The 27,789-nt window shown below is 34.4% G+C and overlaps 2 protein-coding genes and 1 long non-coding RNA gene across 14 annotated transcripts in view; 2 read left to right on the top strand and 1 right to left on the bottom strand.

Annotated features, from left to right (window-relative positions):
• Positions 1-4,167, bottom strand: part of LOC143252484 (histone deacetylase 4-like) — a 111,789-nt gene extending 107,622 nt beyond the window's left edge. For 6 of the 11 annotated variants that reach the window (XM_076504679.1, XM_076504686.1, XM_076504683.1 and 3 more), the window contains exon 1: positions 3,902-4,167. The gene's annotated coding sequence lies outside the window, so the exon portion shown is untranslated. Of the gene's footprint in view, positions 1-3,897 lie in introns of all 11 variants that reach the window. The other 5 variants (XM_076504688.1, XM_076504694.1, XM_076504687.1 and 2 more) reach the window with 3 other exon arrangements.
• LOC143252485 (uncharacterized) lies at positions 797-6,738 on the top strand. Its single transcript, XR_013029012.1, has 3 exons — positions 797-1,273; positions 5,685-5,842; positions 6,570-6,738. It is a non-coding gene; the product is annotated as an uncharacterized LOC143252485 (long non-coding RNA).
• Positions 6,739-13,997: 7,259 nt separating this feature from the next.
• LOC143252482 (dnaJ homolog subfamily B member 3-like) overlaps positions 13,998-27,789 on the top strand; it is a 44,989-nt gene continuing 31,197 nt past the window's right edge. Inside the window, exon 1 of one of the 2 annotated variants that reach the window (XM_076504670.1) lies at positions 13,998-14,149. The gene's annotated coding sequence lies outside the window, so the exon portion shown is untranslated. Of the gene's footprint in view, positions 14,165-27,789 lie in introns of both variants that reach the window. The other variant, XM_076504672.1, reaches the window with a different exon arrangement.

Raw genomic sequence — 27,789 nt, 5'->3', positions numbered from 1 at the left:
TTTACTAGTAAGCAGGTAAAGAGAAACTTACTAACTTTACTAGTAAGCAGGTAAAGAGAAAGTTACTACTAACTTTACTAGTAAGCAGGTAAAGAGAAAGTTACACTTACTAACTTTACTAGTAAGCAGGTAAAGAGAAAGTTACACTTACTAACTTTACTAGTAAGCAGGTAAAGAAAAAGTAAGCAGGTACTACTTACTAACTTTACTAGTAAGCAGGTAAAGAGAAAGTTACACTTACTAACTTTACTAGTAAGCAGGTAAAGAGAAAGTTACACTTACTAACTTTACTAGTAAGCAGGTAAAGAGAAAGTTACACTTACTAACTTTACTAGTAAGCAGGTAAAGAGAAAGTTACACTTACTAACTTTACTAGTAAGCAGGTAAAGAGAAAGTTACACTTACTAACTTTACTAGTAAGCAGGTAAAGAGAAAGTTACACTTACTAACTTTACTAGTAAGCAGGTAAAGAGAAAGTTACACTTACTAACTTTACTAGTAAGCAGGTAAAGAGAAAGTTACACTTACTAACTTTACTAGTAAGCAGGTAAAGAGAAAGTTACACTTACTAACTTTACTAGTAAGCAGGTAAAGAGAAAGTTACACTTACTAACTTTACTAGTAAGCAGGTAAAGAGAAAGTTACACTTACTAACTTTACTAGTAAGCAGGTAAAGAAAAGTGTTACTAAAAAAGTTGATGAGGTTGTCCGACCTAAAATCGGTATGATTATATGATAAGATTTGTTAAATTCTTCTAACTGCGTTGAGTGAATTGCTGATGAAACATACCTTTGTTACATCTTGACTTTGTAACCATAATAAACAAAGAAAACGGACAAAAAGAGCGCGCGGAAAAAAAAATGACCTATGAAAACAGCAAACAACTGAAACCAATTTATCGTATAGAGGTGATTAAATCAGCATCAATGGACATCTTTGTAAAAGAACTAGGTCGACGAAACATGCACAGAGTTGTACTTGATATCGATATAAGCTATTACGTCAACATCGCTTCTTCGTTCCCTTCGTGTATTGATTCCTTTCACTGAAGCAAGCTGCTGGCCATATCACACTTTTACTTGACCTCTCCATTTTGTCGTGATTTCTGTGGTAGTTTGTTTTAATTCAGTCTACTATACCTTAAAATTTTAAGCCGCTTGATGAATCAGCAATAAGCTTTAGGGTTTACAGCACTAGCAAAAGAGATTCGATTCCTGTAGAGGGCAAAACGCAAATAGCCCCTTGTGTGGCTTTGCGCTTACCAGCAATCAGGTATGTTCTAAGAATAACCATTTATCTATATCATACCTTATATACACAGTTATTCCTACCAGAAGCATTTGTTATTTGAAAAATGGATTCTCGCCAAACGTAAGCGAATACATAGAACTAAGATAATTGAAAAGTAACATATGCTAAAATATAACAAAATTGCTATAAATAATAATGTTATAAACGCATTTTACTTTACAATGTTTAACTGTTACTTCGCCCAAAACTGCACAATGGGCTATCTATGCTGTGCCAACAACGAGTTTCGAAACCCGGTCTGTAGAGTTATAAGGCTTCAGTCTTACAGCAAAACGTATAATCATCAGATTACATTAAATTATTGGTTAATATTCTTCCTGTTAACAAATACGCTCAACCCTTTCAGCTATGACAGGGTTATATGTAAGTAAATCTTCCTTTTCGTTGGTAAAAGCCTGCATCTTCTAAATTAGGAATGACTAGAGCAGATAGGTCTAACGAATAAACTTACTTTTACTTTACGACCGATTGATCAAGCAATTCAATATGCGAAATAACTAACACATCTTAAATACTTATTTAAATACAGTTATGTTATCTTCCTAACTATTCCCTCAAGCATCGTATCTATAAAAAGAACCCTCGAATTTACCAGAAAACTTAACGTCAGATCTTTAGAATTTTCCAGTTCTGTACCATTCAACTTTTCAATGTAAATTACATCATTACGACCAATAGCCTCCTCTAGCTGGCAAACAAATTAACTCATTAAAAACATAAATTACAACATTAACTACGTGTTTCAACAAGTATGTCTCTGTTAGTCTTACTGGCTTACGTCGGTATACTTTGATTCCTTTTACCCAAAACTTGAAACTTTCGAGAAACGCGAACTTTTATCACCTCTGATATTTAATCAAAGTGAAATGTGCACTGAAGGAATATTAACTGAAGGAACAAAAATGGAGAAACAGGATATGTAAAATTTTGTTAATTAATTGGAATCATGCAACTATGCATCTTAAACACAAAGCAATTAAAAGATAATAGGAATTTAGAATATTATATCTGTGAGAAAACAAAACAACCATTGTAGAATGACGTCAAGTATGTACATCAAGTTGTTAAAAAAGCAGGAATATGACGATCCGTCACGTGCTCTAAAATGTAAATGATTGGTCATTCAGCCTACACCAACTTAATCCAGTTCACACCGTGATATTAGTATTTTACCGATATAAATTGTGTTTTAACAATTACTGTGTGTATTGTATCACAACCGCCCTAAAGAGCTCAGGTATTGTTCGAAAAGCCTCGTCGGCATTCAGTATAGTAGGAAAATACCAGTAGGAGCAAAATTTCTCGAGACAAGATAAATCTCCTTGAATTAACCTATTAGATTCTTATTTATTTTTGTGTTTACGGAGTTTTCGGGATAAGACTGTTGCCACAAAATACATTTCTTTTGTAATAATTCTAGTCTTAAATGTACTTTTGTCTGTCTCAGTTATCACTTTAAAGTGACTTACAGAGTGTGAAGTGTTCCAAGTTGTTCATGTGCCATGCAAATAACTGTGAACAAAAACACAAGCAGCCGGCCGCTGATTGTCGATTGTAGTTTTTGCCATCACGAAATACCTATTCCGAGACTGGATCAATGTTCGCAGCCGTAACATAAAGCCAACCTGTCTGGCATACATTCAATAAGGTACATATTAGTCACAGTAATGTCTTACCTTATGTAGACAAGAACACAGGTCAACAACGTTTGGAGCTGTATGCTTTAGACAAACGTGTCGCACGTCGTCTGGCAGCCAGATAACAGGTATGTAAACTATTAAAGAAATCCTGAACTAAATTCATTTCCATACTCATAGATGCGGCCAACAAAGTAATGAAGCAATAATTAATTTGGTGCGTAAACAGTTTAACATTTGTGTTTAAAACGCCAGTGGGGTAGATTACAGAAAACTGATGATTCCAGGATTATACAATTAAAACTATAAACAAATAAACATAAAAACGTACGTTGATCCACACGACAGACCAACTCGCATCACTCGGTTATCACTGATGTCTTACCAACAATTCAATGACTTGATCTTTGACTTTAAGCTTAATAAAAGACAACTTTACCTTAACTTTTCTGTACAGCTAAAAAACTGTTCGACCATTTCTTAACATGTCGCATAAATAAAAACTAGTTGCTTTCGTAACAAGAAGGTTTAAGCCTAACCCACTCAGGTGTCTGTGAGACTGTGAATGCAAAAAGATTGAAAACAATAATGATTAAAATAAATATCAAAACGTCAAGATTAGAAAATTTTGGCCAATATTCATCAGTAATCACTATGGAATATGTTCAGCGTTTAACATCATTTAAATATTTCAACAGATCACGTGCTTTTGTTTACACGCGGGAAAATATAATCAATATAGCCTAGTTCCAGCTTTTAGGGTTCACGTCTCAGGATATAAGGCAGATTTGGGACACTTTGGTCTGTATTACTCTCACATTATAGTAATGAGAACGTTTGAAGTAACTGCCTGAATATAAAACAATTTCACCATGCATGCCCAAACACGAGACACAGCTATCAAACTCTTTACGAACATTCTAACAGTAAGAACACAACTAAACATACTCACTCCCTCGCCACCCCGCTAAACACCGCCTTTACTGTACTTCTTGCCGTGGGCGTATCGCTGTAATTAGCTTTTATGCAAGTCAGTCTAAGAAACTGTTCATTTTTGCTTGCCTATACACGTTTAGTATAACACTTAATACTTATATGGTGAGTTATAACAACATTAAGAGTTGGCAAACACTTCTTTCATCGTTACTCCAGAGATTTCTCGTGTGTCAAAATCTGTTGTCCTGCCTTCTTTCTGTTAAATGCATATTCAGCATCCTGGTGATACAAGCGCCACCTAACGATAATATGTAGAAACAATATCAAGGTTAAAAACAGTGAACGCCCTACTGTGTCTTTTTTGATGGACGTACTGCGCAGTTCGCCGACGAAGATTTTAATAAATGTGTGAAGTCGAAGTACAGGGCTTTGATCAACGCGTACTTGGAGACTATACCAGTACTTCAAAACAGCGTCCTTCAAATTAAATCGATTTGTAACATTTCCGTTTTGGCAAAATATAAAACTAATACAGTTTAACTTTACAACAAAGTTCAAAAAATTACTTTCTGCGACATCTCTGTGATACCCTGGTTTAAGATCCTATGGATTTAAACTTTGGAAGCTACAAAGGTGGTTTAATGCGTAGTTGGGTGTCAATCCACTACTCTCCGAATGAATACGTATATGTTAAGATGACTGAAATACACACGTCCTTTTAGAACCATCACAGACAAATTTCCTGAAATGTAATAATAAAGTAGAACCTCAGAAACATGTAAAACTAACATTCTGCTTCAGCCAAACAGGTGACATCCCCCCATTTTCTTTTTTCTTTTGCTATATTTTAAACAATTTCTAGAAGTCCCACATAGTTTGGTTCCACTGATATATTTCTTTCGGTGTAAAGAAATTTGGGTTTCTAACAACTTGAGGTTACCCATTTTCAAATGAAAAAAGAAAACGATGTTCCCTCTAGACTATACTAATGTAGTAAATAACTACTTATACTCATTAAAAGTTAAAATGTCCGAAAACACCAATGTTAGGGTATCTACATAAAACAATAAAACAGCTAAAAATAAATACCGATTAAAAAAAATTAAACACTGAAAAAAAAGCCCTATATACCTTTCTTCAGTAAGGCTTAGCTGCAATCGTCAGGCCTAACTGTATACATATCGCCCCGGTTGTTTTGGTGGGTGTAGTGCTGTTTACTTCTGTGCACATGACTGCGTGTGTTAACATACTTCACAAATATATATATATGTATATATAATATATGTGTGTTTAACGTGACCTTCCCCCAATAGCGATCATATTTAAATTCTAACCCACGGCCCGTTAAGCCATATTTAATTGTAAGATATGGCTAACATCGTGATGTTGGATAATAACATGGGTTGTGCTTCACTTGTTTGTACATGTATTTTGTTTATATATCAATATCTAACTAATGCAGGTATAGTTAAAGATAAATCTGGTCATTGGTGCTCAGCATAGGCGATTCAGTTTTCTAAGTAATATTCAATGTAAGGTAACGCGGGAAATTATCAGGATACATACTTTTCTGTATAGACTTCAGCCTTACTAATGCCTGATACAGAGTTAAGCCTAAACCGAGTGTTATGGAAGCCTAGGCACAACAGTTCGTTTGAAAGAAAGGTGATATAATTAATCCCCCTCCTCTACCTTCCAGTCATAACTTCTAATAAATATTTTATAGATGTCAGCAATTTTTTAATACTCTATCTGGTAGCCATGTATCTTATTAGTATTGTTATTTGTTACTGTTTCAGATATTTATAACATTTTGGGAACCTTCTAATACAGCGTCCAAATCCCTGTTACAGTGGTCATTTGATCAGAAGAGGTTGCCATCACATGTCTTATATGACATTCGACAGTTGTTTTTTTGTGAATCCACCACTAGAGAACGTTGGCAACAAGATTGTATGTACGTAATATTAATGCTCTTTTTGTATTGTATTTATGTAAATATACATAATATATTGGTTTAAACAAATGCAATAAATATGTTTACGAACCATGTTAGGTAACTAATACTAATAAGTTTTTGGTTTTATTTCATACATTATTCCAAACAATAGCCAGGAAAGTGATAAAATTGGTAAAATTACTATTACGAAGGTTTGTAATAGATGAATTTATACTAAGGCTGTTTATACTAAGCCTATTTGTTATTAGTTTCTTTTTCAATCCAAAAACATGAGTTATAAAAGGTTTTTGATTTCAAATTTTACTGTCTTCATAGTCACATTAAAAATAAGAAATTCGACCAATCTTATCTTCAGGTATTTTATACCTTATCACTAAATTAATTGGATAGCCACTGAAATAATCTGTATACTAGATAATGTAAACGAATGATTTGACAATCAAGTGAACCATAAAACAACGACAAATAAACATTCTATATTGAAGGGGAATTATGATAGTTTTTTTAAACATTTTGATCTACCTTGAAGTATTTCATCATCATGCATGAAATTTTCTAATGTCAGAGTCGCACATCGAGCTTTGAATCTACAGAGATCATAAAACTGAAGCAAATATGGGAAATATAATCACTGAGACGACGAACGTGTGGTGTCAATTTGAGCGTAGATTTCTTTAGCTTTTAAATTATTATTCTGTTATTGTTTTTTATTCTTTTCTTCTAGGTTATTATAATCACGAACACAGAGAAGACTATTGAATATATTGAAGGAAACAAAGTTCTCTGTCCCTGTACATGATCGTCATACACCAACAGAAGGTCACTAAAGAGACACTACGGACTTACAACTCAATAGGTATTAAAATACATCAACCAAGCCTCAAGAAGAATCAGTACATTCCACCGTTAAAGTTGAAAATTTCTTATCTTATTAATCTACTTGAAACAAGCCTGAACATGAATCACGATATTCCATCGTTAAAGTTAAATTCCTTATCTTATTAAACTACTTGAAACAAATCCGAACATGAATCAATATATTCCACCCTTAAAGCTGAAAATTCTCTATCTTATTAAACTACTTCAACCAAGCCTGAATATGAATCAATATATTCCATCGTTAAAGTTGGAAATTCTCTATCTTATTAAACTACTTCAACCAAGCCTAAATATGAATCAATATATTCCATCGTTAAAGTTGAAAATTCTCTATCTTATGAAACTACTTCAACCAAGTATGAATATGAATCAATATATTCCACCCTTAATGTTGAAAATTCTCTATCTTGTTAAATTACTTAAACCAAGCCTCAGTATGAATCAATATATTCCATCGTTGAAATTGAAACTTCTTTATGTTATTAAACTACTTCAAACAAGTCTGAACATGAATCGGGATATTCGATCGTTAAATTTAAATTCCTTATCTTATTAAACTACTACAACCAAGCCTGAACATGAATCAGTACATTCCATTGTTAAAGTTAAATTCCTTATCTTATTGAACTACTTTAACCAAGCCTGAATATGAATCAATATATTCCATTGTTAGAGTTGAAAATTCCTTCAAACGAGCTGAATGAAAAACAACTAAATGATCTCTTTGAATTAAACTAAACTGACTGATCTTTCTGAATTAAAGAAGAGATGATTGATTTTATCTATACTAGCTACTGTGGTAAAGCCTTTTCTTCTGACGAGTGTTAAGTTTTGTAAAATAAATTACTGTAGCACTCCAGTGTTAATAAACAGAGAATACCGTGGGTTTCAACCTTCTTGTTTTAGTACAGTTGCGTGTAGTATCCATATAACACATTGTTCAAGACAATTATTAAGTTGCTGTCACTCTAGTTTTATGGTGTCCTGTCATTCATCTAGGATAACACTTTTGTCATCCCATGGGGAAACTAGCTGTAAGATTGCATATACTGTGTGAAGTCAGAGCCCTCTTTTACATTGGAAATTGAATGATATCTTTAACTCATTTATGCTTGAATGGGGATGACCAGACAAGTGGTTAGCGCGTGCATCTCTGTATAAGTTTGACATTACTTAACTGAGTAATGTGATGCTTATTCAGCCAAAAACAAACCTGAAGTTAACTGTTCAGTAAATATACATACCCTGTGTTTATGAACTTAATAATGATTGTTTATTTTGATTGTACACTTTTGTCCAGTCCTTCTAATGAACTCAGACAGAATGCAAAAGTACTTCGTTATAAATACCTTGACGAATCTACTGTTATTCTACGAACCTATCATTCCCATAAAGGTGAAATTGGTTTCATCTAAAAACATCAGACGGTCATGAAATACTTACCACATAAAATCGTATATAAACACAACATGTACTGACATGTTGGCTAATTAAGCAAGATATTATACTGTATAATAGAAATTTATAAAATAGTAGGCTCTGAAACATCGGTTCGTGTAGTACACAGATAGGACCCGAAACATCGTTGGATGTATTGCGCACATCGACCTAGAATTCTCATTTATAATGTAATGCACAGATAATTTCAGAAACATAATTTATGTTTACAAGCCTAGTTTGTTAGAGTGTACTAGTAGATTCAGAAGCTTGGTTTGTTGAAATTAACATACAGGTTTAGAAACATAATTTGTTAGTGTACAGACAGATTCAGAAATATTGTGTTAAAAATCTGGAATCTACTGTGTAAAAGTCATTATTTAATTTTTTATTTATATACTTTTTAATTGGAATTAATTACTAAACTCATATATATATCGCTAATATTTGTTTATTTAATATTAAATCTTTATTTCTAAATTCTCCTTAATTTGCTTATAAACAGCACAACTCAGTTTATTTACTTTTTCAGATTTCTTCTCCTTTTTTATTCCACTACTATGACCTTGAAAATCTAACGATTCTACTTTCGCATGTTACATTCATCGTTTTAAAGTTCCGGGAAAATCAAGAAGAAAAAATTGAACGGAAATAAACTCTGAAGTTGCGTGATTTATTCCACCCATTACCCTGGGTTGATAATCTTTTCAATCATTTCTGTCTGTTAGCTACCCACTAGTAAGCGCTCAGCATGCATTGCACGTAAACTTCGTATTCCAATTTGTTACCTGTGCATTTCTCTCCGTATTACTAGCGTCATCTAGTAGAGAAGGCTCAAAATAGTCAGATATAAAGATATAAAAGCAATTAATTCGGTTTATAATTTATATATACATATTTTTTGCTTCATATTAAACGATATTTTTTGTGCATTACATGTTTGTGACATTTTTTACTAAAATACGTACGAAGCTCAATTTGCAGTAGTGTTAAACACCTGTATGGACACGATAGATGTAGTTATATTTATTCAATATATTCACAAAATGAAAAGCATTCACACTGCACACAAAAGGATGAGACAATTCTGTCGGTATTTTGGGGAAAATATTAAACAACAAGAAGAGGTTTATCAAAGTGGAAGTATGAGAGTAAGAAATAACACGTCACCCAAGTACGTGAATAGCAGCAACAGAGACGTAGAAAAGTAATACATTCATAAATAACTAGTTTGTGGTACGTGTACGGATAGCTGATTGTGTAACTTTGTGCTTAACTACACACAATCAAATAAATCTTCTTCAGTGGTAAACTTTCGATTTTCTTAGTTCGTTATTATAGAGAAAATGATTGTAGTTGTGTATTTAGTGCAAACTTACGCAATGGGCTATTTGCACTCTGTCCATCGCATGCAATGAAAACCGAATATTAACGTTGACTCGCCGATGGACAAATAGGAGGTGAAAGCGAATGTGTTTGTTTTCTTATAGCAAAGCCACATCAGACCATCTGCTGAGTCCACTGAGGGGAATCGAACCCCTGATTTTAGCGTTTTAACTCCGTAGACTTACCGCAGAAAGCGAATGGTTCTCTATCTTTATTTGTTACCATCTTTTTAATTTTCGTACTTCCATCGTTGATTTCAGAGTGGTAGTTTACATATAAAAATGATTCTGTTAAACCTAAAGTTAAAAATAACACATAATTTCACATCTTACAACTTTCATTACTAATTATATCATAAAGTTTACAGCAGCTTTTGTTATTAATTAGATCAGTAGTTGTTGGAATACAGTAATTATTGGAATATAGAACTTCCAATACATGTTTTATATATTAAAAACCTAATGCACCTAAACCTTCTATTAAAGAACTTCTCGATTTTATTTTAAGAGCACATAAAAACTTTTAAATTTCATACGAAACATAAACTAAAGAATATCAGATTTATATTGTGAAATAGACTAATACTTTCTGGAATTTATACAAAAATAAACTAAATTATTTTAGAGTTTACTTAAAACAAATACTAAAATAGATCTGACCTCTCTTCAGAAATATTTGTTTTCTTTTATTAAGCACATCAAGGGAATTGCAGACATATCGCTGTGCCACAAGAGGGCTTTAGAATGCGTATTTTTTTGATAGCAAAGCCACCTTGGGCTCTCTGCCGAATCTACTGACAGGAATCGACCCTTTTGGTTTTAGTGCTGTAACTCCGTAGACTTAGTGCTGTACCAGCGGGGAACATGGCTTTAGAAATAGAATGAAAGATTTGAGGAATTTATTTAATTAAGTTACTTTTTCACTTTAATTAAAACAAAAAGGAATCTACATTTTCGTTAAAAGTTTATTCAATGGCTTCTAAAACTTATCTAAAGATAGACACTGCATTATTTCTAAATTCTCTTTATATAAAAAACTAAAGAAACTCTGGATTTATTTTACAATGGCCCAGGTGTAACCGTAATGCTCAGATATTAATTCATATTTCTCATGCTGACGTAAAATAAATAAAACGTTATATATATATATATAATAAGTTATATCGCTCATACAAGAATACCCACAGAGTTGGCGGTGGATGCTGTTGAATTACTGCCTTTCTTCTAGTACATAAGTTCAAAATTAGAGATGGCTATATGAAGATGGTCCTTTATATAATTTTGTGCGGAAAATCTGAAACAAATAATGTGAAGTAAGTGGTGGATAGAGATTGTGTTTTTATACTTTTGTTTGTCAGCAAGATTTCGCGAAAACAGCTGGATGGATTTGCACTATGAACCATCTTGGAAGTGATTAATTTTTGGAGGTCAAGATCACAAAAAACAAGCCCTATCTGGTAACATGGGGACCCATTTTTCACTCTATGTTTGCTCTGTATTTCAGTCATAATTTTTTGGATTTCGATTAAACTTGTTGGACTTATGTAGTTTATTATTTATCGTTGTCCTGCCAAAAATGGTCCGTGTTTGTAGAAAACAACCGTTATACAGACACATTTTTGTATTTTGTGAGAGCCTAATATGATTGACGTTGCCTGAAGAAGGTATGCCCTCTGTTAAATGTCCCTCACGTTTATTTTTGTTTCTAGAATTCGTTGAAGCAAAATAGATAACCATCTAAACGAAATATATTTTCCTCAACACACAGCTTGCCTGCATCAAACATTTCTAAAAAATTTGATCAAATGTATAAACGCTGCCATTTGCTGGTTTGTTTTTGTCTTAGCTTCCTCATAACTTTGTTCTCGGAACTAAGTACAGCCAATTAGTTTAATTTCTGTGTTCCATTATATTTATTAACTTCCAGAGAAGTTAGATGGATCACTCGAAACTTACAATGGTTCATTAATTTACGAATCTTACTTAACACAAGGAAACAGATGAAATATATATACCAGAAAAGTAGGAAATCCCTGGATATAAAGTTTGAGTTATAGAAAGTTCTTAAACAATAGAATTCTGGAGTGAGTTTCATTAACTGCTTCCAGACGAGTGTGCACAAATTAGAAATTCAGTAATTGTTGTAAAGATATTTATATGATAATTTAATTAGACTGTAAGCGTTAATACTAATGATTTTATGAGTTAATATTTAATAACTGTTTCATTCTAATAACAAAAGTTAATCATTTTAAAAGCGATAGTTGTGACAAGTTTGGTTGCGTAATTCGATAACTGTTGTTCGTTGTGTGTGATTCAATTGTTGTAGTTTTGTTGACCACAATTTACTCGAATCTTTTGTATTTTTTTTTGTTACCTTTAGCTTACTATCGTTACCGTTTTCGCCGCTCGCGTAATTTAGAGATAATTCGAGGCCTTGTTGAATAACATAAATATAGGAGGCCAAGCGGGCGCAAATCAAGTATATTCAGTCTGAAAACAATAAGTGTGATAACAAGTGTAGTTCAGTCAGAAGATTAGTTAGCGAAAGAAAACGTGAAGTTATCCCACGAGTGAGTCACTGATCGCAACGGAAGATATTTTAAAGTGCCTTTCATTGTTTAAAGATAAGGAGAAAAACTGCCTTGTCAAAGGGTTACGTATTATGATTTATTTCAAACAAGTCTCCAGTTTATCATGTTATATACGTTATGTATTACAATTTGAAGTAGCCGGAAATTTTAATCTTAATTTAGAAATTAATCGAATGTCGATATTTATCAAATTTATGATATTTGCCAACAAGAGTAATACACAGAGTTTCCTTTCTTAACACAAATATATCTTGATATACAAATAGTAATGCAATTGATAATAATGGTTATTATAAATAATGGTTTATTTATATAAAACTTTTATAAACTTACAAACAAAGTTTTCTATCTGTTAGGAAACTGAATCTTTTATCCACGTTCACGGAGATCGAATTAATTTTATATTAGTGATGAAGAGAGACCTGTATGTTTTCTTATAGCAAAGCCACATCGGGCTATCTGCTGAGCCCACCTAGGGGAATCGAACCCCTGATTTTAGCGTTGTAAATCCGTAGAGTTAACGCTGTACTAGAGGGGGGACGACGAGAGACCTACTTGAAGTAAAAATGTATCTCAAGACGGCTTGTATGGGTATTAACACTTTTACCAAAACAAAGCAGAGAACGATGTTTTGACCTTCTTAGGTTAACCTGAAGATGACCTAAGAAGGTCGAAACGTTTTTCTCTGCTTTGTTTTGGTAAAAGTGTTATTACCCATATCAGCCGTCCTGAGACACATTAATTCTTTGTTGATACACAGGTAGACTTCTCTTGACGGCTTGAAACACACGTCAGTTTTTCACCGACGACAACGTCTAACGTCTTCGTAGACATTTTGTCGTCTGAAGTCAATTCTTTGAAATTGAACAGTTCGTATGTACGAAATCTATAAACGTTCCTCGTCAAATATCTGTAGTTTTCCGATTAATGAACGTTTATCATAATTATAGCTTCTAAGGCTTGTAGTATACTGACTGTATCATCTCTCGGTGTATTGCGATGGCTTGCTTTTATATACTCACTAAGCGAGATTCTCAAAAGTTCAAGAATATTCGAAAATACGCTTGTGTTTACGTAAAACATATGTTGTTGATTCTTACACTGGAAAATCTTCAACAAATTTAGAGAACAGGTGGGACTTGCGCAATACACATCCAATAATGTGTCACATGCATCAAACGGAAACAAACGCAAATATTAAAATATATGTATAACAGTACAAAAGTAATTGATCCCGTCTTTATAGACGGACTCTGGCTTAAAGGAGACAATTATTTGTAGTTCAAGATACAACTATGGTAACCCACAGGGTAACTAAGTGAACTATTCATTGACACTATTATGATAAGAGTAGATAAAAATAATGTCTTGTCAACTGGATTCTAAAGTAATTGAGTCAGCCTAAGTGGACTTTTAACAACAAAAGAGGATTATTTAGTTTTAGATACAACTGTGATATCCATAGTTTAAAGAATTTTTGTACATACTCTTGACTTGTTTTTAACGTATTATTTAAAAACAAGTGTTTTAATCGTTTATTGTTCGAATTTATCGCCAAAAATATCACACATCTAGTGTAGAAGAATCCAAGATCATACATTTTAAACTACCACTGATTGACAGATGTTACGTTACCTTCTATTCTACACATTCCGAGAGGAAATAATACTTTTTTTTTCGTGTATTTAAATTTGTTGTCCTACCTCACACGACTTGATTGTATGCATCGTCTCTAAATGTGAATTTACAACACAAACTATTAAAGGTTTCTTTAATTTGATTACTCTGATAATCACCAGATGGCAATGCAATCGACCCGTTTCTCAAAAGAAAAAGTATAGATTCAGAGAGTGGAGAGCTCATAAACAGATTAGTGTTCGAGTATCATTTAGTGTGCTGGTGAGCGGTTGTTCAGTCGAAGGTGAGATCTGTCAAAAAAATTGGCCTTAGCAGATTAACTATTCTACTTTCTTCAAAGAAGAAAATCACGCACAGGAAACTTCTTTTTGGTAAGAAAAGCTACTGTGAGTTATATTTTAACCTTGTACTATGTTTCATGAATGTATTATTACAGACGTAAAGAAAGTTATAGTAATTGAAACTTAGGAAATTTTATGGTTTATAGTTTTGTTTATTCTTTTTTAAACATGGGACTATTCACTTACCAAAGATACTGTATTGAGATATTTACTTATCACTTATGGTCATCGTTATAGGATTATACTGTTGAGGGTTTCAGTAAATGTGAACCAGAACAGTTTTCTGTAGGACGAACTAGTTTTGTATGCTTCACTGTTTTGTGTCCGTAGCGATACAAAATACGAGGATGTATTTATGAAAGCTATATCAGTATATTCAATGTTACTGGTAAGCCTTGCTATCACTTTACATAGTACTTTATTATTCACATCGTTCCATGCCTAATGTTCACTGCTTAAGTGATATTTCCTATGCTTTTATTTAAGTATTAACTAGAGGGCGCTTGACGTTTAGATCACTTGAGTTTATAAACCTATTTCTAGAATATTCGGAAATATTAATTATCGAGTGGTTTTGCAAAGCGTCTAGAAACAATAATACATTATAAATACAAAGATCAATGAAGCATTGAGTTGAGTCAATTTTTAGTTTTTAGAGTAATAGTCATTCATTAAGTGTTTAGTTTCAGCCTTTTTTTATTGCGTATATTCAGTTACTCGATCAATTAGCCGCGATAATGTACAAGTAAATGTATTGTTATTCCTGGTACTGTAGGTAAATTTATACTGAAATTGAAAACGTTGTTGGTGAACTAAGGCCTACAAGAACAACTCTGAACAAGTAATCAGAGAAGCCATAAAGTGAAGGTAAAATAAACTAATTTGCTACTATTACGTGGACTAGACTTCGCCGTATTTTCACTAAATAATTTAAACGAACCCGTACAAAGAAAGAATAACGTTGCATTGCAGAAATCAGTATTCTCACGTTTAATACGGAAATATATCATAAAGTGAGTGTTACAAAAATTTTATAAACTAAAGTCAGTATTACAAACGGTTTGGCCCGTCATGGCCAAGCGCGTAAGGCGTGCGACTCGTAATCCGAGGGTCGCGGGTTCGCGCCCGCGTCGCGCTAAATATGCTCGCCCTCCTAGCCGTGGGGGCGTATAATGTGACGGTCAATCCCACTTTTCGTTGGTAAAATAGTAGCCCAACAGTTGGCGGTAGGTGGTGATGACTAGTTGCCTTCCCTCTAGTCTTACACTGCAAAATTAGGGACGGCTAGCACAGAAAGCCCTCGAGTAGCTTTGTGCGAAATTCCAAAACAAACAATACAAAAGGTTTTATAATCTCAATCCATTTGCTAAGCATGTATTTTAAAGAAACAAGACATGCTTGAAAAAGGTATTTTACGAGTTATGTTTTTCACGATAGTTTTTTAAGTAAGCTTTGGGTGATATGTGTAACATCAGTTGTTTAACAGCCTTAACTTCCAAACGAGGCTAAAAGTACATAAATGAACGGTAAACTCTTAAAGAATTACAATGCTATTTACTCATCTAATAGATTTCTGGCAAGCTGGTTGGTATACGCATGCAGACAGCAAGACGCCGATTTTAGGTTTAGTCATCAAAATAATATATCTTCTCTATTAGTTCTGTATGAGTTAGTTCTATTATACAGTCTCAACCACACCTTGCCTCGTCGAGTGGAGAACGCCATTCTTGTATTAAAAGTTAGGCCTACATACACGTTATAGTTAATCATATATAATTTTCTTAAGAGTGTTTGTAACAGATGATACGCGATGCCGAAACATTGTCCACGTTCATGACACAGCGGGAAATTTGGTAATTGAACGGCGATATTTAATATTGTGTGTGTTTAAACTAAATCTTAGTTGTATTTTCTGTCACAGAAAATGTACTTCCTTTTATTTATTTTAAACCACAAATAATTCATTATCTGTCATACAAAGTAACGCTTTACAAGTATCTTTACACACTGTGGAATGTTCGAATAATGGTATTGACCTTTTTCTGTTCGTGAGAACATGAGCCACATCCAGGTCCGCCTGGTCCACATTATATGGCCCGGCATGGCCAGGTGGTTAAGGCACTCGATTCGGGTTCGAATCCACATCACGCCAAACATGCTTGTCCTTTCAGCCATGAGGATGTTATAATCTTACACTGCTAAATTAGGGACGGCTAGCGCAGATAGCTCTCGTGTAGCTTTGCGCGAAATTCAAAACAAACCAATCCACACTACAGCGCCATACTTTGTATCAGTTTACCGTACATCTTTATGTGAACTATTAGGCTTGTAATTTTGAACCCCTCTAGGCATATGACTAATACATCGAACAGTGATTATTCTATGAGTGAAAGTAAAGAATAAAATGTTATGCAACACAACTAAATAAGTCACGCATGCGCCATCATCCAGATTTATTACCCAATCCAGTTAATTTCGTTTATTTTTATTATTAGAGCGGATATTTTCCCCTGCTCCTCCTCTGATGATGTATGGGTAGTTGCTTTGCTAATCTCTAGATCAATAAATATTCGTAGGTTCTTATAGATTTGGGTGAATAAACAAAATATTCCCACGAAGAAAAAATATTTAAGTTATAAAACGACGAATTCCATAATTGAGAAATTCTAAAAGGTTGCATTTAACGCGTTCGATAAAGTGTAGCATAGTGGTTAGGTGTTAAAATTAAGAATCTAATTTCATGTCACGTTGTGGCAAGAAACAACCACTTAATGAGCATCAGGCAGTGGGTATACTATAAGTGTGATTGTTAAATTCCACTATTTGGTCAGACAAAATAGTACAAAGTTGGTTGTGGGTACTTCAGTGTATCTGCCTTTCTTCTAGCTCAGCGTTTTCTAAAACACGGGGTGCCCCCTGGCAGCACAAATGATCTATTGGAAAGGAGAACGATTAGGGTGAAGTCAGTAAGTAATGCAAAATAAAGATTTGAATGTAGCTTTTATTAAAGAAATAATATGTAATTACTACAAAACATATAGTACTAACACTTTCACTCATTTACAGAAAGAGGGGAACGTAAAAACCATATTTATTAAAGGGGGCGTGGGTGACAAAAGTTTGGGAAGTGGTGCTCTAGTCTGCTCGCTCAATATTAAAAACCAGTAGCGCAGCTAGCCCTTGCGTAATTGTGTGTGTGTGAATCTCACGAATAAACACACACTCATTAACGACTAATAATTACAGCTGCAAAGAGTTTTCTATAAACTTGCTTATGAATATTTTCCATATTTATTTTGGGAGGAGGATCTCAGGAGATTCTCTTAAGAAGTGCACACTGGCCATAAAGAAAGTCCAATAAATTGAATTGTCTTTAATTAAATTAGGGGTTATAGTATTTATAATAATTTATATACGGAGCTCACTTGAATGATTTCAGGCCTCAGGTAGTGTATGAGGAAGTTCTTTTTTACGGACGCTCTGTTAATCATTAGCTCTTGCTAATACCTTAAAATAATTTGATTGGGCGAGTATTATGTCAAATTCGTTCAGAGTATGTTGAAATAGAATCAGTCTCGTAGTAGACCTTTCACGATTTTTTCTCTTAGTGGTTCCAATATAATCATGCTCAAATACGGTCTTTAAATCTAGAAAAAAATGTAGGTGGCAATCAGTTTTAAAAATGCATATCTTATATAAGTACACTTCTTTTAATAATCGAAGAAACCTCCAGTGACACAGCAGTATGTATGCGCTGTCACATTTCTAGAAACCAGGTTTCGATACTCGTAGTAGGTGGAGCACAGATAGCTCATTACGTAGCTTTGTGCTTAACTCCTAACAAACAAACAAACGTTTCCTTTGCTGTTCAACAACTCAATATATTGAGAAAACTGACCAGAGTTTCTGAAAATGGTCAACCTACATGAAAACAACAAATGTTCGTGACAACACCTACCTTTATAATCTGTTTTTACACAGTCTTAACAGGTAGAACCAACATGAAAACAACACATGTTCGTGACAGAACCAACCTTTTTCATCTGTTTTTACACAGTCTTAACAGGTAGAACCAACATGAAAACAACATCCACTGCCAGCTCTTGAGCTGCTGATGTATAGTCGAATGGTGTAACTTAACTGTCAGTCTTTTACTGCACCCACAGTCTGAAAACGTAGATCGTCAGCGGTTAATATATCGCTGACATCCGAAGGTTAAGACAGCGTGATCTGAAATTTTTCAGTTAATTGCTATTTTATAAGCCTATCTATACTCAGTCTTCAACCCGTTGAGGGAAATACAACTTTATCACTGTCATTAAAAAAAGTATTTTGTGACGTCATCAAATGGATTAACAATGGTGTAAGTTTTGACGATGAAACTATGTCATGCTGAGACATTATTAGATGTCTGAAGCTATTCCAGACGAAGAAGTAGCTAGTCACACAAAATAAAAGGATTCCAGAAAATTACTAAACGTTCATTAAAAATTCAAAAGTCTTGTTTAAGTAAACGTGTAATTATTTCCATAATTAGATCTTAAGGCCAATACTTTTACAGTTGTAAAAAAGGTAAAAGAAAAGCCTGAAGACGTGTCACGTGACCGTAGAGGAACAGACTGTAAGTACTCACGATTTGGAAGCTTTAATTACTATGTTAAAAATGTAGCCAATCCTGACCTCATTGCTAACCCTAACGAGCTGGTCTACTTTAAAATGGCCTGATTCCATGATTTAGTGATACTAAAGTACATAAAAGACATATAAGTGACTTTAATAATAATAAATAAAAACATAATTTAAATACACTTCTCAATGTTCCATATTCAAATATTTTCAACATTTATATATTTAGAAACCAGTAACAAAAACACACCAGTTGCCACGTAAATATTTAATTCTAGTCTTCATTTACTTTAATCTGTATTTAAATTTAGTTCAAACTGTGATTTTAAATATATATACACAAAAATGTCATTACTTACTCGAGTGTGTGATTTTTTCTTTTAATGTTATCACAAACCTCAACTTTACGTTTCTTTAAACAATTGTTATCATAAGTATTAAATTACATTTCTTTACAGAAATGTCATTACAGGTGTTAGTTTTACATTTCTACATGTGACTAATGCTAGTGGTGTCACAAGCCTTAGTTTAATGTTTATTTTTCGCCGGTAATCGCAGACTTTAGTTGTACATTTCTTTATACAACCAAATCCCCGTCACACCAAACATGCTCTCTCTTTCAGCCGTGGAGGCGTTATAATCTGCTGAGTCCACCGAGGGGAATCGAATCCCTGATTTTAGCGTTGTAAATCCGTAGACTTACCGCTGTGGCCCGGCATGGCAAGGTTGGTTAAGGCGTTCGGCTCATAATCTGAGGGTCGCAGGTTCGAATCCCCGTGGCACCAAACATGCTCGCCCTTTCAGCCGTAGGGGCAATATTATGTGACGGTCAATCCCACTATTTGTTGGTAAAAGAGTAGCTCAATAGCTGGCGGTGGGTGATGATGATTAGCTGCCATTCCTCTAGCCTTACATTGCTAAAATAGGGATGGCTAGCGCAGATAGCCCTCGAATAGCTTTGCGCGAAATTCAAAACAAACCAATTTAAAAACGTTAGTCTTATACAAACTTTAGTATTTATACACAAATAAATTTTTGATTTCAGTACGCAAGTACATGCTGTTGTGAGCCAATGAAAGAACTTTTAAGAAACATATAGGTGGAAAGAAATGAATTTCCGTTCTTAAGATGTTTATATTTATCGAAAATGAACGAATTCAAAACCATCATGATCAAGTGTAACTTTTAGATTTGCTAATGAACGACTAAAAACTAAATGTATTTCATAAACTAAGCATGTTTTCTTTTTTTGGAGAAATTGCATTTTTGAATAAGATAACTATTTATTTATTATTAAACCTATGGAACACCTTATAAAAAATCTGTTTGTACGTCAGTGTTGTTAAGTTTATGACAAGGGGTAAAGTTTTTTCAGAATTATCGCAAAAGCTACACTCGGTTAGCTATTTGCGCATACTTATCCGTACTTTAAATGGTACACTACGTGGGATACAGTTGGTCAACGGCACTCCTAACCATTTCTTGAACTTCTCTAATCTGACAAAATAGTGGGATTTGACTGTCACTCTTGTAGCACGCCCCTAGTTCTGAATTGTAGGGTAGGTTTCTGCGGCAACAGATTACGGCCCATGAATTTTCGAATTCGTAGTTCGGGCACCAGGCCACCCTTAGTCATAACTTAAAGAAACACCCTTTATTATTTACGAGGTAGGGCATTGGCCTGTTGAAAACGACGGCGACCAGTGGTTTTGCTAACAGATTTACACAGATTAAAGCGTTTTGTTGAACCCTTAATAATATTTGTCACTAAAAACGAATTTATATGGCTTTGGGTTAATGAACTCAAATTCTTGAAAATATACAAACCTGAAATCAGATAAATAAATAAAAATAATCCTAGCACAGCACTGTTTGAAATATGTTGAAACTGTTTTAGTGTAATTACTTTTTATTCTAATATATTCTACTCTTATAGCACCCAGGCTTATGCCCAACATGGCCAGACGATTAGGGCGCTCAAATTGTTATCTCCGGGTCGCAAATTCAAATTCCTGTCATACCAAATATGCTGGCCCATTCAGCAGTGGGGGCGTTATATATGGCGGTTAATCCCACTATTCGTTGGTAAAAGAATAGCCCAAGAGTTGGTAGTGAGTGGTTATGACTAGTTGCCCTCACTCTAATCTTACACTGCTAAATTATAGACTGTTAGCGTAGATAGCCCTCGTGTAGCTTTTAGCGAAATTAAAAACAACAACAAACAAGCATCCGGACCTGTTATACCCTGGTCACTCGCATGAAGTCTCTCCATGCCCTGAGCAACATCTAACCATTCTTTATTTTCTATACCAACATCAAAGGCGCCCTCTGTAACATTATCTCTCGCCATCTTTTTTTTTTTTTTTTGGTCTTTCTAATGGTCTCAGTAATTACAAAGCTCGAAATTGTCATTGTTGGAGCTCCCAGTGGCACAGCGGTATGTCTACGAATTTACAACGTTAGAAACCGCTTTAAGATACCCGTGGTGGGTAGAGCACAGATAGCCCATTATGTAGCTTTGTGTTTAACTACAAACAAACAAAAACAATTATTGTTCGAATATGAAATAGCATCAAGCTGTTCTAGAGTAACAAATATGGGAAAAATGTAGGAACGAAAACTGTAATGTAAACAGTATGTAATGCATATAACTCTCAATTGTAAAAACCTAGCAATCTGGGCGATTTTTCTCCTTGGAAAATATTTGGGCTGTCGGGTTTCTTTAATTGTGATTTATCTGTTTTTACTTTTTTCTTTGTTTGTTCATCCATAGCCTAAGTGTCTTCTAAGTATCGTTAACAAATAACGTCATAGACAGAAACTTGTAAAAAAAAAGCCAGTCGTGAGCTCTTAACGTTACAGTCGTGTATTTTATTTCATGAAGTACACAGTAAAACTGCAGTTTTACGTAGGCCTAATTTCAAGCCACAAATATTAAAGTTGTTTTGTTTGTTCTTTGTCAATTTTGTATCAACTTTGTTTGCGTGTTTGATTTAGCACAATCCCACACAATGGGCTACTTATGCTTTGTCCACCGCGGAATGTCGAACCTCGGGTTTTAGCGTTATTAGTACGAACCTTATTTCAGTTATTTTCAGTTCTAATCTACGTATGCAACTTGCTTTGGTAAAAAATTATTAATAATCTGAGTTTGACCACACACAAACAAAAAAACTATATGAAAGAATTTCAAGACTTTGTTCAGGTTCCATACAAAAACAATATAAAAAATGAAGTATTTATTTCATACTGTTTATTTCATAGTTCCCTGAAAAGAAGAAAAAAAAAGAACTGTAGACGGAGACTTTTAATGTAAAAGTTTCAGGTGTAAGAATTCACGTGCAGTAGCGTAAGTATGCCCCAGCAATTGTGAGGGGAGGGCGAGCTCGAAGCAACCAGAATTATTATTATAATTACAAGGAAATAAATGTAGGGGGCGAGAGTGAGGAGTGGGTCTCATCTTTTGTAGTTATGCCACTGTTCACGTGCATCGGGTTTACATGACTACGCAGAATAGACCCACTTCCCACTCTCGCATTAAAAAAGTAATTGGGCCCCTACATTTATTTCCTTGTAATTATAGTTACGATTCTGATTGCTTCGAGCTCGCTCTCCCATCACAATTGCGGAGGCATACTTACGCTACTCCACGTGAACACTTACACGTATTTAATAGTTTTTAAATTTATTTAAAGAGGCCGCTCCATTTCTCGTAATTGCATAGGGAACTTATGTCTTAAATCACAACACCATAAAAAGGCAATAGACTCGTTTCAGTTGGTATCAAAGTCCTCGGAAGGGAATTTCTTTCTTTGCAAGTCAGCCGTCTTTAGCCTTTGTCACGAAGAGCAGAAAATAAACTTTGTATGTTGGTTCATCAGGAACGTTATCAGTTACAGCTACTAAATATTTATTAACGTCACAGGCTGAGCTACATGATATTACTGTTTACCACGCCGTCTTTAGACAGAAATATATTTTCCTTTGTTTTATTTATTTGTTGGTAATGATAGAACAATTGTTACTAATTCGGCTTGATCTGAAATGAGCTTCGATATTCGTGGTGTTTATGTAGCTTTGTGCTTAATGACAAACAATAACAAATAACCACAACAACGATTGAAAACATTTCTAACGCTTGTTAGTGTACAAGTATTTCCAACATTGATGGTTTCAATATGGCTTTGCGTTTGACCACAGTTTTTTTTATCGTTTGTTTCTTGTCATCATGAAGTGATCTCTTGGTTTTATAAAAGGCAACGAAAAACTAAGATTTGGCAATAAGGGAATGAACGACACAAAACCCACTTGAAGTAAAAATATATTCTAAACACGACTGGCATGTATAATGCACCAACACTAACAAAACTTTAAAATATTATTTAATCCTGTAATTTGTGGCTATGTTAGGTTGTTCTTCTCTGGTAGAACAGCGGTAAGTATTTTAATTTACAATGCTAAAATTAGGAGTTCGATTTCCTTCTGTGAATACAGCAGATAGCCCGATGTTGCTTTACTATAAGAAAATACACCTTGTTTATTTATTGAAGTTCGCGTATAGCTAGCTACTCGAGGCCCATCTGCGTTAACTATTCCTAATTTTCAAGTGATAGACTAAAAAGAAGTCATCTAGTTAATACCATCCACCACCATCTTGAGCTACTCTTTACCAATGAAAAGCGGGACTAGCCTACGGCTGAAAGGGCGACCATGTTTGCTGACGGAATTCGAACCTACTACCCACAGATTGTATTGAAAAAAATAAGTGAAACTCAAGGTTATAGCTATTGACTCTATCTATACTTTTAATTATTTCTAGTTTATGTGCAACAGACAGGCTATGTAACCTGTTTCTTAGTATTATCTCTGTCTCGTGTTTTATCACATTACTTTGTCTTTCGTTTATTTGCTTTAAAGAAGGTATTATCACCTTCTCGTGCCTCTTACTACACGACGTCGTCCTTTGTTTGGTTGGTTGGTTTATAGGAAAACCACATTGGGCTATCTACTATGTCCACCGCAGGGAATCGAAATCAGGATTTTAGCATTATAAGGCCGTAAGTTCACTTCTGTCCTTTGGACTGAGTGTTTGCTGAAAAAATTACAATTTATATTGTCGCGGTTACAATAATAAAGATAATTCACTCATACCATCTTCCTCATTTCGCTTTCTCCATAAGCAACTATCTTTACCCGCATATGGTAACTAATTTGTGGTCATTTTATCATTCAATACCACACCTGGCTGACCCACATGGCTTGTCTATTAAGACAGCACTATACTTGGCTGTCCCGCATGGCCCGTTTCCTAAGACAGCACCATACTTGGCTGACCCACATGACTCGTTTTCCAAGACAGTACCATACTTGACTTAACCATATAACTTATATTTCACATCTAGTTCTTTGTCTTCCAATACAGTAATGGACTATTCTGCCCTAGCAAAAACAACTATTTGTTTCAATTAATGCCTTTACAGTATTTTATTTTATTTTCATTAATTCTCCTAAACAATGTTTTGTCAACTGAACATTTCCTGGCAAAAACTACCATAAAACATCTGTGATGGCATGTTTTTTATTTTTGTTTCCTTATTTTTATGTACCAAAGTTTGATCATCAATAATATTTTTTACATATTTCCTTATTTTTGCGATACTATAATGTTGTTCTAAAAATAGTATACGCTGTGCAAAAATTCTCGAAAATTGTTTTCGCCAGCCGTCCTTGATTTTAAAGTGATAAGCTAGAGGGTAGAGGGAGGGCAGCTAGTCAACATCAACACCACGTACCGTTTTAACTCTTGAGATATTCCTTACCAGAGAATATTAGAATTAGCCGTGACATTATAACGCCCTCACAACTGAGAAATCTGATAAGATTCGAACCCGTGATCGGTAGCTTATGGGTTGAGTGCTTAATCATCAACATGTTTGGTGCGACGGGGATTCGAACCCGCGACCCTCAGATTACGAGTCGAAAGTCCTAATCACCTGGCATTGTCAGGCCAACACCAAGAGAACCATAAGCATTATTTTCCTGGTGGCTGTTTCCTTATTCTGGTGAATAAATTCGATTCCGTTTTCTGCGGCAGTACTTTTAGGTTTAATTTTCTTGAATTCAATTTAAAATTAAATTAAAAAACAACAACAACTCAACCAGGGATGGTTGAAGAATACGTACACATAGTAGAACTGTAAGGTAGAGAAAAATAAAAGTGTGTATCTTTCACGAAAAATGTACCGAAACCCGGTTTCTAGCGGTGTAAGTCCGCATAGTGAGCTGGATAGACTGAGAGGTAGAAGAAAAAAGCCAGATGTCAATTGATTTGCTGTTTTCTTCGTGTCTTGAAAAATCCCAGCCTTGAAGGTACTACTTCTGAGCCTACTTGGGAGCTGTTTGAAGATTTGACGACCACAGAAACCAGCTCCAAGCAAATTATCTAATTTTATAGGTATGATTTTTTTACCAAATATATTCAAAATGAGTATTCTTTAAAATAAAAGTAATTAGAACGGGGCCTAGTCAAATAAACTAGACTGCATTTTTTTTTCTAAAAATTTGAGCCCCTCGATGACATAGCAGAATATCTGCAGACTTAGGATTCTAGAATCCGAATTTCGATACCCGTAGTGGGCAGAACAATGATAGACCATTGTGTAGCTTCAAATAAAACTCCACATTCTGGTGTCAGTTGAGGTGGTCCTTTTCAGGGTTGTAACTAAATGGTAATGTTGAAGGTATATAACGTTTGAAAACAAAATATTTTATCCTTGCAGTGAGTTAAGTGTAAAATAGCCCGTTTTGCATCTTTGTGCATAACAAAACAAATCTGTTAGTTTCACTAATGGTGAGAATTTTATGAACAATGCAGCATGCACTAGGTAATTCGAAATGATGTACGGCCGACATAAGCTTTTAAGAATTTGTAGTTGTGTGGGTTTTGAGGAATTGACTTGAACCACATCTTGTATATATTGTAACTTTATATCTAAATGTTTGAGAACCACCAAATGTATTTATTTCGGTAAAATTACAGTTTCCTATTACCCCAAATCTAGGTCTTTAGATATTTAAATAAAAGCTGTAATTGTGGTTAGCAATTTGCACAATTTTTATAGGCCTAATTAAAAATCTTAACACAGTGAAAATGGCACACTTTAAGAACGTGATCCAATTTAGCCTAATGGTTGAGATGGGATAGACGCACCGATATCCTCAGAAAGATCGTATTACCCCTGCAAGAGTGTAGGCCTAATTTTTATGCTTTATCTATAACCCTTGTCATGAGCGTGGGCTCAAAAGGTCTGTGTTGTTTGTGATCACGATCGTCAAGGCTAACACAAAAGACACATTGTGGTTCATCTGTCACGTACTCCCACGATTTAGGCCTAAATAAACAGAGATTGACGATGTGTTACATACTTGACTCTCATTAAGATTAAGAGTGACAGAAAATGAATATTTGTTCCATTAGTTTTATAGAAACTAAGCAATATAGATGGTAGTTCCTGACGACGTACGTGTTAACACTAACTTACAAAACAATCCATATATGTCCCGTCTGCATTCGGGAGTCATCTTGTGTTCGAAATATTTCTCACCACCACCCCTTCTATTTTTCATCTTGATTTAAACTACATTTTATTATTTCTTGTATATAAACTACACTTGACTAATTCTGTTTAGGTAAATAGACTCATTTCTAACCATTATCATACTCACTCGTAGCGTAATGCGTAGGAAACATATGAGACTGTATATTATAAATTTCAGAACTGGGTAGTTAACCTTGTTGGGTTGTCATATATAGCATGTTACAATTATGGCATACTGTTAAGTTTCATATGCAGTTATCTTACCATTAATTTACTAGTTTTTGTTCTATTTCAACATATATTCTATAATTTTTATTTACGGTGAGACAGGTGAATATTTTCTAGGAAATAGTACATAAAAATGTGTGGGAGACGTTTAAGTTGTTTTTGGTTTTTTTAACCTTAACTTCGTAACTTATATTCACTAAGACCAGATATTGATAATTTCTGAATCTGTAACACCTGGATTTTTTTTTTAAATTCAATAAGTAATGTTATTGAATTATATACACGGGTTAGGACTTCCATTCGGTGCAGGCAAAAATGGAAAGTTTTTCACCATATCATTTTCTATTTTTATCTGGACAAAAGTCAATTTTTGTTTTAAATTTCCTCAGCACGTGTATAATGTTCAATGTTAAGAACTCACGAGAATTTTAAAAACCAACGATTATTTGATACACAATTCTAAAAATAAAACAGTTTCCAGTCTCAAAAGTACAATGTTACGTCAATGTTCTAGTGGTTAAAGTACCTGTGAAAAAAACTATTACATGTTTTGCGAACAAATTAAAAGAAAATAATAACTTGGTCTTAGAAATAATTGATCCGATTAAGTATTGAAGACTTCCCTCCAAATTAATAACAAAGTTTATAAAGATAATGAAGGTTTAGCTATGGGTTCTCATTTATCACCGTTATTATGTGATTTATTTATGGACAGTTTTGAAAGTTTGCGCTAGAAAAAGAGGATAAAAACCTGAAGTATGCTAAAGGTACATCAATGACACATTTTAGATTTGGCGGAATGATAAATACGAGGTCTGTTAAAAAAATACGCGGACTGACGTCATAAAACAAAATGTACTTTATTTAGAAGTTACAGGTCTGGGACTCCTTCAAAGTACTCTCCTCCCCAACGCACACACTTATCCCAACGGTGTTTCCACTTGTTGAAACAGTCCTGGTACGCTTCTTTTGTAATGTCCTTCAGCTCCTTCATCGCATTTGCCTTAATCTCGGGAATCGTCTCAAATTTTCTTCCTTTCAAGGGTCTTTTGAGTTTGGAGAACAAGAAAAAATCGCAAGGAGCAAGGTCAGCTGAGTAGGGGGGTGGGGAAGAACAGTGATCGAGTGTTTGGCCAAAAACTCACGAGTTCTGAGGGCTGAATTTCGCAGCAACGCGGTGCATCTTCACTTCTTCGGTCAAAATCTCGTAACAAAATC

Source organism: Tachypleus tridentatus, chromosome 6 (assembly GCF_004210375.1).
Source record: "Tachypleus tridentatus isolate NWPU-2018 chromosome 6, ASM421037v1, whole genome shotgun sequence".
Taxonomy (NCBI): domain Eukaryota; kingdom Metazoa; phylum Arthropoda; class Merostomata; order Xiphosura; family Limulidae; genus Tachypleus; species Tachypleus tridentatus.
This window is presented reverse-complemented; position numbering and strand designations above follow the sequence as displayed.